Source organism: Myotis yumanensis, unplaced genomic scaffold, assembly GCF_028538775.1.
Source record: "Myotis yumanensis isolate MYYU_CA2020_CCGP unplaced genomic scaffold, mMyoYum1.0.hap1 SCAF_12, whole genome shotgun sequence".
Taxonomy (NCBI): Eukaryota; Metazoa; Chordata; class Mammalia; order Chiroptera; family Vespertilionidae; genus Myotis; species Myotis yumanensis.
The window spans coordinates 24313283-24330872 of NW_027223763.1; the positions used below are offsets into that span (position 1 = coordinate 24313283).

Genomic DNA, 17590 nt, shown 5'->3' on the forward strand with positions numbered 1-17590 from the left:
ACTGGCTAAATGAGAACTGGATTTACCCAGTGCTCCGATACACACTTAAATTCACTCTGTTTGTGATTTCATTTCTCAAGGAGCAGATGAAGTCATTGGGTGGACGACTCTGTAACTTATTCTGATGAACAGCTTTGTGGAGTGAGGGAAACATCCTTAAAATAGGAACATGAGAGTTCATGATAGCCAAGGACGAATATTTCAAGAACTGCAGAGAAGAAAGGAGCAATATCCCTTAATCTAAAATTCTAGAAATGTTTAAAAGGACTAGGCGTATGTATGTGGGGTTGGGGGAGGGAGACTCGAGAGTGAAAATATGACTCAAAAACGATAAATGATTCTTCTGGGGAAGGAAAGGTGAGTTATCTAGACAGGACAGTATGACTACACAAGATTGGGTTTCAATAAGCTCCAATTTAAAGACTACATGTTAAAAGGGACACATAACCAAGATAAATGCATTACAATAAATTATAAGATTTGTAAGAACAGTAACATCAAGAATAAACTAAAGGAACTAAGTGTTCAGAAAAAGTTGAGAGAAAATGGGGGTTTCATTGGCTCTGATTAGCATAAGAGAGATGGTAAATGGGGGCAGATGATGGAAAAGAAAAACATGGAATTTGGTAATTTTCCTATTGATTGGGGAGGAGATAGGGACTTCAAAGTTGTCTGAGGGAGAGGGAGGGACGCAAGGGCTGTCTAAAATGGTCAAGAGAGTAGATGAAAAGATATGCAAAAGAAAGGTGGCTCATAGAAAAAGGGCAGAAGAATGGAAAGATGTCAAAGGAGAAGCTATCTTGGGTGAAGTCCATATGGAGCTACTGATCAGGTGAAATTTGTGTTTAGCAGGCCCTCAATCTAGTGCATTTATAAACACAAACATGCTGAAGAATGCACATGTCGGATATTGTAGGAGTAAGCCAGTGTTGGTTAGTTAATATGCATTTCTGAATGTTGGAAGAAGTTACGATCCTTTGTTCATTTTCAACATGTCTCTATCTAAATGGTGTTGCCGATATAAGAGTAAATAAAAGAGAAGGCAACTGACATTTATTAAGAAGGAGATTTAGAGACAGCTTAGACATTCCTTACAATAATCATATGAGGTAGGTGTTACTGACCCACTTTTCGATGAGGAACGTGAAGGTCAGAAAGGTTAAATATCTTGCCCGTGTTAAAGCCAACAAAGAACTGATAATTACCCACACACTCATCTCATTCTATACTATGTATATCTCTGGGGCAGGACAAGGATATCACAAACTATTTTTTTATAAGTATATTTTTATTGATTTCAGAAAGGAAGGAGAGGGAGAAAGAGAGATAGAAACATCGATGAGAGAGAATCATCGATCAGCTGCCTCCTGCATGCCCCCACTGAAGATGGAGCCCACAACCTGGGCATGTGCCCTCACCAGGAATCAAACTGTGACCTCCTCGTTCATAGGTTGGTGCTCAACCACTGAGCCACACCAGCCAGGCTATCACAAACTCCTTAAGCATTAGGTGGCATAATAGCTTATTGCCTACACAGCTTTGGGGCAAGCCTCTCAACTGACACCATCTAGCGAAAATGCATTTGTTAAGAGCAATCATTCGAAATCTCTAACCCAGCATATTTTTGCCTCACTCTCCCTACCCTTTGTCCAATTAAGTTGCTCCATTAGGCATCTAGCTTTCAACTCTCGGAAGCTCAGGGTAATTCCATTCACTCATGACTCCTTTAGCTCACTTACTCATTCACTTACTCTTCCATTCATTTACCCATTCAATAAATATTTGCTGCATACTCAAATATGTCTAATAATCAAAGAAAAGGAATGTGTCCAGTTTCAACTGTTGCCTGCCATTAAGACCTCAATCAGCCTCTCCAGGTTTTGCCTATTCATCCACTTGAATTTTTCTGGTGATTTTCATCCAAATGGTTTTGGTTTCTCCAACTCTACAGAGGTAAAGGGCATGGGACCTTTATTTCTTTATTGAATTTGATGCTTTCAAACCCACCCAGCCCTATATGGCAGGCCTTATCCTTCTATTTTAGGTTCATATTAAATGGTTCTTTCTGGACCAGTTCAGACCCCTCCTCCCTCTGACCTCTTCATTTTCCTTTGCAAGCAGCCCCACTCTCCACCCACCTACAGCTTTAAAATCAAGGCTGAGAACCTTCTCAGCTCCTCTGGGTAATCTCAGGCACACTTCATATTAAAACAGGAACACAGTAACCATAAAACTCAATAGCTTTAGGTAAGTAATTTTGGGCAAATTAGGTAAAGTGATTCCTGTATGAATGCTGAGCATGCACTCTGTTTACCAGAGAACACTTCCCAGTCACATCAAAGAGAAACACATCTGATCCCAGGGTGATTTATATCTGCAACCAACACAGGCATTTCCATCTGATTCATCCGACATGCTTTGAATTTTAATTGTGAAATGAACAGTAAAAATTTGAGCCTTGCATTCCTGGAATAGTTACTTCATCTCCCTTCATTTTCTATAGAACAATACTGCTGCTGAATTAGTAATGATGTATTAATAAATGAGCACTTTTGCAGAATTTTAGAATGATTCTTTATGAATTACATTTTCTATAGAACAATGATGCTGAATTAATAATAATGTATTAATAAATGAGCATTTTTGCAGAATTTTAGAATGATTCTTTATGAATTACTCTCGTCCACATTTTACAAATGAAGCACTTAAATCTAGAGAGGCTAAGGAAACTCTCAGGTCACGCAGTGCATAAGTAATGTAGTCAAGGCTCAAACTCACACCTTTTCATTGAAGTCCCATCCTTTTTACTATATCCCCCCACTTCCAAATGATATTTATGTTCTCTTTCAAGTGCTGCGGGTGGGTATGGGCTGCAAAGTTACCTGGAGGAGGGTTGGGAGTCATGCACTAAGGATTAGCAGCAGTGGCTGTCTACAATCAGCAAGAAAAATAAATGTGAGGGAAAGGGACTCTGGAGAAAGGGGGTAGAAGACTGGAAAACTGTCAGAGGAGAAACTACTCTGAGTAAAGCCCATACAGAACAATTATTACAGTCAATTCTGGGTTTCATCTTCTATAATAACAAAACAATCATTCTTTTTCATTCACATTTTAACAATATTTAAATAACCTTTATTTATAAAATACTAGAGGCCTGGTGCACGAATTCATGCACAGGTAGGGACCTGCCGGCCTGCCCCGATGGGGGCCGATCAGGGCCAGACTGGCAGTGGGGAGGGGACACAGGAGGCTGGCTGGCTGGCCCCACCCCCAATCGGGGTGGTGGGGGCTGATTGGGGGCCAGGCTGGCCAGGGGGTAGGAAGTCAGGAGGTTGGGGGTCTATCAGAGCCCCAATTGGGCAGGTTGGCTGCCACAGTGCATGTCATAGCGACCGGTTGTCAGGTCGTTCCATCATTCCTGTCACTTGGCTTTTATATATATAGATTGCCCAGGTAATTATAATTTTTCCAGGTAATTATAATTTGATAAAACATCCTTTTGTTCAAAAGCATAATCACTTACATTATAGTCATTAAACCCCAATCCTATATAATAAAGAGGTAATATGCAAATTAACCCTCATGCTCTCACAAGATAGCTGCCTACAACCAGGCCGGCAGCGGGGTTAGTGAGGGACGACCAAACGACTGAACAAGCAGGCTGCGTGGGGCGACCAGGCTGGCAGGGGGGTTAGTGAGGGATGTCCAAACGACTGAACAAGCAGGCTGTGTGGGGCGACCAGCCCGGCGGGGGGGGGGGGGGGGGGCAGTTGGGGGCGACCAGGCCAGCAAGGGGGGCAGTTGGGGGCAACCAGGCCAGTGGGGGGTGCAGTTGGGGGCAACCTGGCCAGTAGGGGGGGAGTTGGGGGTGATTAGGCTGGCAGGGGGAGGCATTTAGGGGTGACCAGGCTGGCAGAGGGGGGCAGTTGGGGGTGACCAGGCCATGGGGGGGGACAGTAAGGGGTGATCAGGCAGGCAGGCAGGTGAATGAATAGGAGCCAGCAGTCCAGGATTGTGAGAGGGATGTCTGACATCCCCCAAGGGGTCCTGGATTGGAGAAGGTGCAGGCTCGACCGAGGGGAACCCCCCATGCACGAATTTTGTGCACCAGGCCTCTAGTTCTATATAATAAAAGGGTAATATGCAAATTGACCCTAACAGCAGAACGACTGGGAATGACTGGTCACTATGACACACACTGACCACCAGGGGGCAGATGCTCAATGCAGGAGCTGTCCCCTGGTGGTCAGTGCGCTCCCACAGGGGGAGCTCTGCTCAGCCACAAGCCAGGCTGACGGCTGCCAGTACAGCGGTAGTGGTGGTGGGAGCCTCTCCCGCCTCCTTAGCAGCACTAAGGATGTCCAACTGCAGCTTGGGTCTGCTCCCTGCTGGTAAGTGGACATCCCTTGAGGGCTGCCGGGCTGCCAGAGGGATGTCTGACTGCCAGCTTAGGCCCAATCCCCCCAGGGAGAGGGCCTAAGCCAGCAGGTGGATATCCTCCGAGGGGTCCCAGACTGCAAGAGGGCATAGGCTGGGCTGAGGGACCGCCCCCCCCCCCCCCGAGTGCACAAATATTTGTGCACCAGGCCTCTAGTTAAGAAATAATTCAGAATTACTTTTGAGGAAAAAGAAGAGAGCTCAAGTTTCTTCCTATAGTTCTAGATGCTCTGAAGCAGGTTTACTTGAAAGCTGAATCTACCTTAAAAGTAACTTACCATTATTTTTAGGGTTGGGGCTAGGAGTGAAATGGGGATCTCGCACCTGGGAGAAAAAATTGAGTAAAACTCTTGGTGTGTAGATATTTCTCTTTGCTACTAACAGATGTGGTAGGCCAGAAAAATTCCTGACAGAAAGCATCCTTTGGGTGGTCTGTACATGTTGCTGGAAGAACAAGAGGAAGAAGATTCTATGCAAATGAGTGGAATCTAGGAGACCTACCAGTACAACCAAGGAAAATGAGACTTAAAGCATGCATTTAACCAATTGGAATTAATAACGTTGACTTAATGTTTGAGAAAGGCATACATTTTCATCCGTTCCAAAGCATTTCCATGAAAGTACAATTATGCAGAGAAAGAGGGCTAAGATTTATTTTTTAAAGCAAAGCTTCGATGTATAATCAAATCCCTCCATTACCCACTTCTTGCTATGCTTCTGGATTCCATGGTTCATGCATGGGTCAGCAGCAACTGAAGGTGATATTCTGACAAAGACCCACAAATTTTGAGAGGTTTCCAGGATAATGAGACATAATTTCAGGTTTAAACATTAATTTCCAAAAAGAAGAGGAGATTAAAATGTTATGGAAGAAAGGGGAAATAACCCAGTATTTCATTTTATGTAATTTTGATTAACTTGAATCTCTTTTTTTATAAACCCAGTACTTTAAAGCTTGACATCCAAGTGGTTCTAAGAGCTATATCAGCTATATGTCATGTGTATATCATAAGTAATGAATAATAATTGCTTCAATTTCCTTAGTCCTTATATTCTCAATTCTGTCTTAAGGCAAATAAGTTATTTATTCCTTACAAAATCTCGGTTGTGGGGAGGGGTACTTTTATTATCTCCGCCTACACTTAGATCTCAGACTTAGAAAGACTAAGGGATGGGCCTGACATCGCAGTGCCAGTGAATGGCAGAGCTGGGACTGGAACCCAGCTCCGTCTGACTCCACAGTCCAAGCTGTCACCCACCACAGGATCCTGCTCCACAGCAGGAAAAGACAATTAGAGTATTTAAGAATCAGGGCTTTACTTATGCTTCCATCAGGGAGAAAAGTCATCAGTTAATGTCAGGAAGGGTTCATGCCTTGGTTAAAGTTGGCAGGTAAAACACATTTATTGTGGAAATCATCCCTTCAGGTTCAAGATGGCAAGAAGCAAACTGAAAAATAATCTCTGTAAGTAGGTTTATAGAACAACCCTCCCTAGGCAATGTGAGCACCATCTCTTCTCAACATTATGGTCAGATTGTTGCTAACTTCAAAGAGTTATTAAATCTGGAGACTATCAAGCCAGGGAGGAGGGGAAGATGGAGCTTGGGCAGAGCTTAGAGGGCACAGAGGGGTATGAGGATAGGGAGGCAGTCTCTGGAGCAACTTGTAGGTGAAAATGTTTACATAAATCATGAGATTTGCCTTGGCTGGGAAGCTCAGTTAGTTAGAGCGTCTTCCCGATATGTCCAGGTTGCAGGTTCGATCTCTCGTCAGGGGGCACATACAAGAAGCAACCAATGAATGCATAAATAAGGGAAACAACACATCAATGTTTCTCTCTCGCTCTTTAAAAAAAAAAAAAAGGTGTAAGTTTCAATCTGCTAGGGATTCATTGCTTAAACTAGTGTTGGAAAGTGAATTCCCTAGTTCCCTCTTCCAGATGTGAGGGTTGTTTCGCAGGCACGTATAATGGAATCAGCACTGACTTAATAACAGGCTGAAAACCAGCCTGTCATCTCAGCCTCTCCAATCACCAGCTGTGGGACCCTGGACAAGTCGCTTAACCCCGAAGGACCTCAATTCTCGTTGGAAAAATAAGACAATTGGAATAGATTATCCCTTGCAGCAATTCTGTGAATCAAGGAGAATTTACAGCTGTTGCTATTCATTGGGTTCAAATTAAATCCTCTCATTACTTTATCTCTTCCTAGAACGTGACCTCCTGAAAAGCACATGGTATGGTAGGTAGCTCCTAGGAGGAGCTCAGAAAATTGTTCATTGATGGTATCTACAAAATATACAGGACAGATGGCCAAAGACCCGAGGGTATGTCAGCTGAGCTCTATTTTAGGATGGAAAGTAGCATTCATCCTAATATTTACCAAATGCTTACTAATCTGAAGAAACTGCTTTCATTTAAAATTGTAACTAAAAGTACATAGTAAAATAATATGTAAAGTATATTCCCACCTTAAAAAAAGAAAATATAATAAGATATAGAACTGTTAATGGATCAAAAATGTTGAAGGAACGTACACAAAACAATTGAGAGTTGTTTTCTGGGAAAGAAGTTACAGCATCAATATGACTGATCTTGACTTTTACACCATGTGCTTCATTACATCTGCATTTGTACAACATTGTAGTGCATATATAATGGGATTAATTCTTTTTTTTATTGCAAAATTACTCTAATTGTTCCAAACTAGCCAGGCCAGGAATTGTTTGTGCCACATGTTATATGTCAGCCCATGGTAAAAACGAAACCCCAAGGATTTCCTCAAACCTAGAGATACTGTTTTGCTTTTACACTGAGAAAAAACACAGAGAGAGACAATGTTTTTTCCAGTTAATACAAGTGTGAATGAAAAGGTCTTACTTTTTCTTTTCTTTTCTTTTTTTTTCAGTTCCTGTGACCCTCAGGAGAGAAGGCTGCAGGCTGATTATTACAGCATTTGAGTGTGGGGGTTTACATGGAAGCGACAGCTAGCCAGGCCTGGAAATGGGAATAATGAGAAAGCATTCTCAGCTTGCAGAGCTGTGAACTGAACAGCATTACTCTCAACCAGATTTTATTTCCTGTTAATTATATCCGATTTCACTTGATTATGGATATTATTGAATTTTAAATGTTGGGAGACTGGGGGTCACTGCTCCATGCTATTCATCAGGAACATCAATAGAAAGAGCACCCTAGAAGCCCTTGACCGTCAACCGTGCAAACACATTACCCCCTCATCGTGACAGATATGCTCCAGTAATTATGATCACCTTTTCTTCAGTCTGTGTCTGGGAGCATTTCTAGCACACTCAATGCCATAATGCCTAAAGAAAAAGGCCCTTCTAGCATAATGGAAGCAATGTAAAATCTGTGCATTCGTGTCGCATAAAAATTTATGACATTCGCACAAAGAGGGGTATTTATTTCCTACGTGTATGCATTTCTGCTTTCTGCTGTAATTGATGAATGGGAAAAGATAAATGTAGCGTAGGGAGAGAAAATAATGGCTGGAGAGGAGCTGACTGCTACTTCCCATCCATCGAAACCAGACACGCCCCCGAAGCCCTGCACCTAAGGATGTGGTGAGAGCGGAAGGTAATGGGGAGATCTGAGAAGCAGACGGATTAAGTGGGATGAGTAAAAGTTTTACACCCAGACCTGGGTTTGACTCAAGCTCTAGCTTTGAGAGCTTGGGTAAGCTAACGCACCTTTCCGAGGTCTGGTTTGCTCAGCTGGCGAATGGAGACACTCATGCCCATTAAAGCATGCCAAAGAAATTAAGGAAATGATATATGTAAAGCCCCTTCTATACTTGACAGTTGTACCTTGGATGCTACTTAGTAGATAGATTCCTCCTTGAAATGTCCTCCATTTATATCTCTTTCTCCTTTCCATCAATGCTATTTTTCTTACTTTCCTATTTTGGGGGCAGAAAGACCAAGTTTTTGTTTGTTTGTTTGCTCGCTTGCTTGCTTGTTTTTAACTTCTGACCTCAAATCTTCAAAATAGGCCAATAGTGCCATAATTCAAGACTAGCCAAGCTGATGGGTAGAATAATTTCCTTCTTTTTCCATCTTGGATCTTAAAAAACTAAAAAATATAATATATATATAAACAGCATACATATACTTATAAATGAAGACAATCTCTACGATGTCCATTAGCCCTGAGATGTATGAATAGATAGACAGGTAATAGATAGAGCTTTTATTCAACTTTTATTTTTTTCCTCTTGGCCTTTTATACTGTGAATATGTGTACTAATTAGCAGGTCAGCCAGGTCATGAAACTGTTTATTAACAGCTCACACCACCGTGTCGAATGGTGTTTCCTTTGTTATTTTCAATTAGGGCCCATGCCATACACAGTGTAACTGCATTCTTACACCAGTGTTGGAAAGAGCAGAGCTGGGACCAGTGTGAGGAGAGTCAGGCACTTGCATCCAGGCACAAAATTTAAAGGGATGTCAAAAACGCAGTAATCAATATAAACAATATGTCTAACGCAATGTTTAAAAAAAATCAAAATTAATGCAAAAATACCCAAGGTGAACAAAACATCAACATTTTAAATAAAGATAGGAACCAACCCTGACTTTCAGGACACTGCCTCCCTCAGCTCACCCTGATCCTGGCCCTGGGTGGCCCTGCACTTGAAACCAGGAACTGGGGTTCTGGCCCCAGTTCTCACCCTATTTAGCTACATGGCCCTGGGCCAATCACCCAGCCTCTCTAGTTCTCAGTCTACCCATCTGGTTTCACTTGGAAGTCTGATACTAAAACTTCCAGTAAAGCTTTGAACTTGAAAATGCTGATTTTCTATAACATGAAGTTGCATTATAGGGGCATTAGGAATGACTCAAAAGAATAAGAATCATTTGCTCAGGCAGTCATTCAATCCAAAGTGTTTGCTGGGCAATTATTATGTGAAAAGCACTTTGTTAGGATGCTAAAAATCCAAAGTGGAGGACTACAGAAACACACACCAAAAAGGAAGCCAACCCTAATGCTAAAAGGTCAGGACACTTTTCCCTGAAAAATGACTTTGACCAAAAGGACTAGTGGAGTTAAGCTTAGGAAGGATGGAATTCCAGAGAGAGAGAACAGCATGGCCAAAGACCAGAAGGCAAAAAACAAACACCTCAGTTGGAAAACTATGAGTTTAGTATGGCTGAAGCACAAAATAGGATCAATGAAACAAAACAAAAAAAAATCAGTCTTTGATTGCAGAACAATAAAAAAAGGTATTTGGCAGAATGTAATGCAAAGAGCACCGGTCAGACCTCGGTTCCAGTCACTGCCCTTTTGTCAGCTGGCTAGACAACAGGGCTTCCATACCACTAGGCTTCTATTTTCTAACACACCACAAACATTTCCATGAACAAGGGAGGCTTTTAATTCCCCCCAAATGCTGTAAACGTCATACATGAGCTATTTAGAGTTTACATCCCTCGGTAGCAAAGAAGCGCTATAATTAATACACGTAGTCACTTCCCTAACAACAATTTGCTAAGTAGCTGTTGTGTGATGCCCATGAGCCTGAATAATGTGAGGACCAGCCTCAAAGCAAGCAAACGTTTGCTGTTGTTTTGGGTAGACACACGCAGCATGCGTCTCCTCCACCTAGACGTATGACGGTAGACCTGGTCTGCTCCTGTCATAGTCATGTCTGTTGGTTTAATTCCTGTGCTTAGGAAGATAGGATTACAGCCAGATATTTATAACCAACCAAAATATTTTTAAACCAATGAGGAAACACACAATCTCTAGAGTCTGGAGCATAAAGTCAAAGCTTGGTGTTTTTAACCTCACTGTTGTCACACATAATACCTGCTATTTATTGAGCACGTACTCTCTGCCAAGCTTCACACATATTAACTCATCTAATCCTCACAACTGTAGGCAATGGGTTAAGATGGTTATCTCTATCAGAAGAGCAGGAGTAATCCGAAGCACGGAGAAGTAAATTGTGTGCTCAAAGTCACGCAGTTGATAAGTGGCACAATCAAAATTTAAACACAGCCTAACTCCAGAGTCTGTGTTCTTGGTCACAGTGCTACACAAACTAAGTTTATCATCCTGCGTGCCCCAGGGACACCCTTAAAGTACAGCACTCAGAGACTGCTTAAGTTCCCAGCGCACTCAAGGATCTGAATTCTCTGGGCATCAGTAAGCAGCTCAGTAATTTAGTTTTGGGGGAGAAGAGCATTCCCCCTAACGGTCTTCAAATCCATCTTGCCATATTCTTGGAAAGAGGTCTCCCTCTTCCCCTGTCTCTTCTCTCATGCTCTCACTTCTCCATAGACACCAGCTCTTTCCATCGGTTACCCCCTGATAATCACTGCAGTCGAGGCTCACTGGACCTTCTCCCTTTGGCCCCATAACTCTTTCCCTCAGCAGACATCATAAACGACTGATAGGAACACCTCACCTGGATTCCCTCAGCTCCCATTCCCCACTGAACTCCCTGAAATACGGCTTCTGAGCATGCTGCTGGACTAAAACTGCTTTCTTAATGGTCACCAGTGAACTTGTCATTGTCTTTTTTCAGTTCTCTACTTGCTGTCCTTTCAGCATCTCTGCACTTAAAATCATCCTGGTAATTTATGCCTCTGATGAGAGGAGACAGTTTGTAAGATTATTAAAATGGGTGTTGAGACCTCATTCTGCCACTTACTGGCCTGGTAACTGTGGACAAGCTAATGGAATCTCTGTCTCAGGCACCTCAGCTGTCAAGGGGAGAAGGGAACCTCAGGTGGCATGGGGATTAAACAAGGTTCCACACGTGGGCCCTCACACGAGGCCTGACCCACACGTCAGATGCGTTCAGTGAGGTCTGACCACCACATCTCATGATTCTCTTAGGCTTTTGTTTTCACACCAATTCTTTCCCTTCTTGTCTTAGTATTCTATGATAGTTGTTTCTCTCTTAGTTCCTAAATTTTGCTAAATGCTAACACTTAATCTTTGGCTTCATGGTTTCCTGCTCTCTCCGTCCTTTCCCTTAAAGAAAATAATAGTTGGCATTTACCGTGAAATCACTACACACTGGGATCTATGCTATGTGCCTTCCAGATGTTCCACTATCACCCCAAAATCAATTTCCACAAAACAGCACTAAGCCTTTCACTCCTCTGAGCTCACCTCCCTCCCCTATTCCTCGTCCACCATTCATCCAGCTACCAAAGGTCAAACCCAAGTGCTACCTTTGACAACTCCTCTTTCACCCCCGTAGTCGACCTGAAAACAAAGTCTCATGTTTTTGTCCATTCTAACATCACTTATTGGGATTTTAAGGATTTTAAGATTGTGACTCAGTATATGTGGGTTTGGTTAGTAAGGGATTCAATCCCTAGGACTGCATGATTATGACTGGAAGGTGGGTGGTCAGGCCCTCATCCCAAGATAACAAGATGCTATGAGCTCTTTAATATGAGACCACGGGGCTTACAAACTCCCTGGCCCAAGATTATCTTATAAGTTAGAGCAAAGTACATGGAATCAAAAAATCCTAACAAATCAGCAGGAAAGAGAAAGGGAGTCACTTTTACTAACAGCCTACTATGAATGAAGAATTGCACAAAGTTGGACTGACAATATAATTTTTTAAATATAAAAATGTGATGTCACAATGCTGCTTTCTTATTGGCACTTCTCAGGACAGTTCCTTATGGAGGTAGTCTCCTTGGATCATTTTGTCACTGACTTCCCAAAGGTTGATCACCTTGGACAAATGGAAGTCTACTACTAGGTGATTCCTGCATAAGAATACTAGGTGACCCGGTTAATAATGCGGATTAATTGCTAACTGGTTAATAATACGGATTTTGTGCGTTTGGGATTTTCAAAATAAATCCACTTTTCATCGCCAGTCACAATTTGATGCAAAAAAAAGACTCTCTTTCGTGCCGTTGAAGCAACATTTTACTGATGACTTTTCAGTTTTCCATTTTTCTTTTGTTGATGTGGCACCCATTTCCTTCCTTTAAAAAGTTTTCCCATTGCTTGTAAACAATCGAAAACTGTTTGCTGAACAACGTTTAATCTTCCTGCAAATTATTTTTGAATTTGACCCACATCTTTATCCAATAATGCTTGTAATTTTTGGTCTTCAAACTTTTTCGGTTGACCTGGACATTTTTTGTCTTTCACATAGAAATCATCACTTTTAAAGCATTTAAGCCAGCGTTCACAAGTGTCTTGAGATGGAGCATGGTCACCATAAGCTTCCCGAAGTATACGATAACTTTCAGCAACACTTTTCTTCAAAATAAAGTAATGAGTTAAAACTTCCCACAAATGCTCTTTTTTGGCATGAAATTCGACATTTTTGAGTGTAAAAATATCTATGATATTAACACCTTCAGAAAATTTGACATGTAAAGTTTTGAAGCTTGTTGTCAATACAACAAAATAGCATACATATCAAATCGCATATATATATCAACATATGTGTAACTCCATCTACTGAAAAAAATCCGCATTATCAACCGGGTCACCTAGTATTCTTATGCAGGAATCATCACTTCATGACTGGACTTCCTCATTCACTGATTTAATCATTCATTCAACAAATATTTATTGAATCTCAACTCTGTAGCAAGCCTGTGATGAATGCTGGAGGTGCAGCTGTGAACACCATTCCTGCAAAATACAGGGAAGTGAGCTACACAAGTGAATGCTGAGGAAGTAGCGGGTAGGACAGGAGCGCACAGAAGGAGGCCCTTCTTAGATGAGCAGGATTCTCTTTTCTCCCTTGTCTCCCAGTCATCGCTCTTTTGCTCCACCCCCACTGCCTCCATCCTCATCATTTCACACCTATATCTCCACAATAAGCTCCTTGCCTCCAGCCTCACCACCTCCGATCCATCCTCCACACAGTAGTCACAGCTTTCTTTCCATAATGCAAATCTTATCCCAAACTTTCCCAACTTTTGAACTCTCTCCTAGCCTTTTGGATAAAACGGAAGCTCTTTTGCTTGGGATATTTCCATTCATACTTGATCTCTGACTCTCTCTCTCTCTCTGGCCTGATAGTTTGCTATGCCATGTAGCTAAAAATCCACTTCTCTCACTGCAGCCCACAGGACTACTTCCAACTCTTACATAGTTTTTTCTGCCTAGAAAGTCCTTTTTTACTCCTTGTCCTTTAAGACTCAGCTCACCTCAATCTCCCTAAGAAACCTTTTTGACCTTCTTTCCCTCCTGTAGATGATGTCTAATCCCTTTGTGCTTACAAGAGCAACCTGGGCATATTTGTATCCAAACACTAACTCCATGACATTAGTTGTTAGTGTCACCCAGTTGCTGTTCATCTCTGTATCCACACTCCAGTGCCATGTGCTCTACCCACATGGCTTATAGTTACCCTAATTCATCGGGCAATCTCACAAATTTCCTCCGCCTGGAATGTCCTTTCTATCCTTCCCTATCTGGTAAAAGACTACTCATTTTTAAAAAAATATCTCAGAGATCACCTGCTCCAATCCCCCAGAGGAAGAAAAAAAAATCACTTACATGTCTGTGCTGTTGGCACTTGATCTCCCCTACAATTATACCAATTAATCAGATTGCATCACAATTAACTAAATACTATATTGTGCTTCCTCTTCCTTGAAAGCTGGAGCTATTTTTTTTACTTCCTTTTGTGTTTTTCTCTCCAGCATCCAGCACATAGTAAGTGCTGAGGTATGTTGTCTAAATGTGGGAAAACCCAGGAGTAAGGATGGAGTGAATAGCATGTATGTGAAGGGCTTACAGTCAAGTACAGAGCTATCCTACCCTTTAATTATTTCATGTGTGTTAATCTTGTATTCACAACTAGATCATAAACTCTTTGAGGGCCAGGACTATGTTATACATTTTGACATGAACTCCAGGGCTAAGTATGGGATAGGTGGTCAATGAATACTTGTAAATACAGTCTAATATAATCAAATGAATTGAACTTGCAGATGTAGGCAAAGGAAATAGATCATAAAGGGAGAAAATACAGCTTGAGTAAAAAGCAAAAAAAAATAATTTTAAACTTTTCTTGCCACGTTTGGCAAAGAAAATGATGACAATGTTCACCATGAAATAAAAAGGACATATCCTGACAATTATATTTAAACCCCTGCTATGCCAATTTCAACTTGGGACTATTTCTGGAAAGGTCTTTACTTCACTAGTTGTTTTAAAAAGAAAAAAACAAACTTTCAGGTTATCTTACTGAAAGCTTTTTAAATATCATAAAAGCAAAGCTGTTTTTAATAATATGCATCACTTTTCCAATTTCTTTTTATTCCTTTTCAAAAACTTCTTCACTTTTCACTGTTAACTTCTGAATCAAGTTCCCTTTCATATGTGAGCTTTCTCAACCTCATGCATATCACGTTTTCTCCCACTTCAAAAAAGTTACAAAATGTTAAAAATTAAAAACGGTCCCCAGAACAGCAGAGAGATGACCTCCACCTGTCATCTTAATGGAAGAGAATACCTTCGGACAACCCACAGCCACAAGTCCTGGATCCAGCTTCTGGTGTTTTCCTGTCAGCATCAGCTTGGCTTCCAGGTTCCCCACACTTCTACAAACCCAAAGCTCCTTGAGGTACAGAACCCAAAACATACCTGCCTGCCCCTCCCACTGTCCAGGTCTAAATAGAGCATCAAGATAGAAACTCTCACACATGGCACTTTCTAGGCTTGAAGAACGGATCTGTAATTGTGCTGAAGGTTAGCCCAGGAATAACCAAGTCTTGATTACTCCAGATGTGACATTCCTGAAATCTCCAAATTAGAGTCCCACTGATGAATAAATGCCACTAGCCACAGCCGAAGTAGAAGGGATCCATGCACTCCGTTAAGGCTGCTGAATACCTCCTCATGCTCGACCTTTTCCTGCCTTAATGGGCCTCTAGTCACTCCTCTCCTAAATGACCATAGACTGTCCCCCTTCTACTTGCCTTTGTCCCAGTCCTGGACTCCTCACATGCTAACCCAGTCCCTACGGTTTCACGGAGCCATTCGATTTGAAGCAATTCTCAGGAGCACTCTGAGACCCCGCCCCAATGGACCTGGCATTTTAGGGAATCCTTTTCTGGGGACCTCTTCCCTGGGACCGAAAAAGATCAGAACGGTGCCTGTCCGCCAGCTAGATATCAGGCTGCAGAGAATCTTTCCCACGAAAGAGGCTAAAAGGGAAAATGATATCCCCACAAAGAAAAATAACCCAGAATCCTCCACATATTCCACGTGTGTCACAAAACCCCAGGGCAAAAATAAAGCCCAGCTTCCCCCTGCTGCCGCTGCTGCCACAGCAGCCCAGCCCAGCCCAGCGCCCAGTGCTGCCGCCTGGGTGTGCGTGAGGACAGCACCTTCCCGGGAGAGGAGATCCCGGCGCCCAGCGTTTCTAGATGTGATTATGGCAAGCCTTTCAGTAACTCATCATTCATCCCGCACTGACCCGAGCCTCACCCCGGCGCCTCTGGCACGGGCGCTGAACGAGAAAGCCAAAGGCTGCCCCTCCAATCCTCCAGGTGACAACCCCACCCCCAGCCCCCAATACGCCTGGAGTGCGGGGGTTGGGAGAAGGCAAGGATGACAGGTGCCCACGCCTGAGGGAAAATCAACGCCCAGGCTTACAGATCTGGGAGAGCATCCCAGCCCCCGCCCAGGCGGGAGATACTTGGCATCTGCTACCTGCAGGGCGCCCCCGCCCGCACACCGGCTCCGTCGCAGCCCGGGAGGGTGGAATGGGACCGAGGGAGCCTCCACGCCCCCTTTGTCTCCACGTTTCCCAAATGACAGGGGAGGAAAGTTTACGAGCTGGGACGGTGCAGCTTTCTGCTGGGTCCATCTGACACCTCGCGGGAGGCGAGCCTCCCTGCGGTCTCCCCCTCGCCTTGCTCAGCCCCAGCGCCGCGTTCTTCTGCACCTGGAAACCCATGATCCGGATGTGGGCCACCTGCGCCGGCACGTCCGGCCGGGTCCCTGGCCCCCGCCCGGCGTCTGGTAAGTGCCCGCGGCTGCGGTCGCCGTACTCACCTCCGGTGGCGGCGCGTCCTCCCGCACGCCCTACTGGGCCGTCCCGCTCCCGCGCGCGAGGTGCATTCAGGCGGCGGCCGGAGACACGCTCCCCGGGCTCTGCTGCATTCCCCTGCGTGGGAGAGCGAGCCGGCGGGCGTGCGGCGCGGGCGTGCACGAGTGTGTGTTTGGGCGAGTGTGTGTATGTGTGTACGAGTGTGTGCGCGCGCGCGGGGCGGGGGTGCGCGGGATCACAGACCCCCCTCGGCGCCCATCGCGCGCTCTGCCTCTGCCTCCGCCCCCTCCTAGCGCCGCTGCTCGCGCGGGGTCCAGGTTTCAGGATCTCGTGTTTGTTTAATGAAAGGAAGGAGCAAAAGGCTGGCGGGGAGGGGGCGGAGGGGGCGGGAGAGGCGGTGAGAGCGCCGGGCCGCGCATGCTCAGAGAGAGACACTGAGCGCTCACTTCGGAGCTCAGGCGGAGGGAGGCGGGCGATGCGGGTCGAGGCGAGAATGACGGCGCCACCCGAGCCACAGGGGCTCCACGGGGTTCCCGGGAGGCAACTGGGAAACCCCACAGCAAAGGTGCGCTCTGCGCGGGGACTCCCTGCGCCCGCGGTGCGGGAAGCCGGGGCGGGTTCCCCGATCCATCCTAGGGGACCGCTTTAGTCCCGAGTCCTGGTGAGCTGAGCTCTCTTCTCCCTGTATCTTTAGTGCTGGCTCCGCGGTTTCTGTGCACCGCTCTCCAGCCTCTGCGCTGCGGGGGACCAAGGAGCGTCTCCCTAGAGGTCCAGCAGGAACCGCAGGCAAGTCTCACCTGAACTAAAAGGAGTTATCTGATCTGTGCTTCGTTCTCTCCCTCCCAACTTCCACTCTGTGAAGCGCAGAAGACAACTGTCCACTTGGGTCCCCAAACAGGTTTGATGGGACAAGGGCGGGGAGGGTCACACAAAAACCCTCTTCCAGAGAACAAAGCAGGAGTGGAAGGAAGGCGAGGCTCGGAGGGCTCCATACTCAGCCCCTCAGGTGACAGGGTTAGAGCGGGGAGACACGTGCCCTGTAGAAGAAGGCCAAAAGAACAATAGGTCCATTGTTCCCCCTTGACCTCCTCCCCCCAATGCCGAAGAAGCATTTCTTCATAGGTGAGGATTCT

General features: G+C 44.5%; 1 protein-coding gene across 2 annotated transcripts in view; it reads right to left on the reverse strand.

The window, feature by feature from the left end:
- Window positions 1-16804, reverse strand: part of PLPPR1 (phospholipid phosphatase related 1) — a 191191-nt gene extending 174387 nt beyond the window's left edge. Inside the window, exons 1-2 of one of the 2 annotated variants that reach the window (XM_070430102.1) lie at window positions 16463-16804; window positions 7317-7433 (exon numbers count right to left, since the gene is read on the reverse strand). The gene's annotated coding sequence lies outside the window, so the exon portion shown is untranslated. The remainder of the gene's footprint in view (window positions 1-7316; window positions 7434-16462) is intronic. The other variant, XM_070430103.1, reaches the window with a different exon arrangement.
- Window positions 16805-17590: the final 786 nt, after the last annotated feature.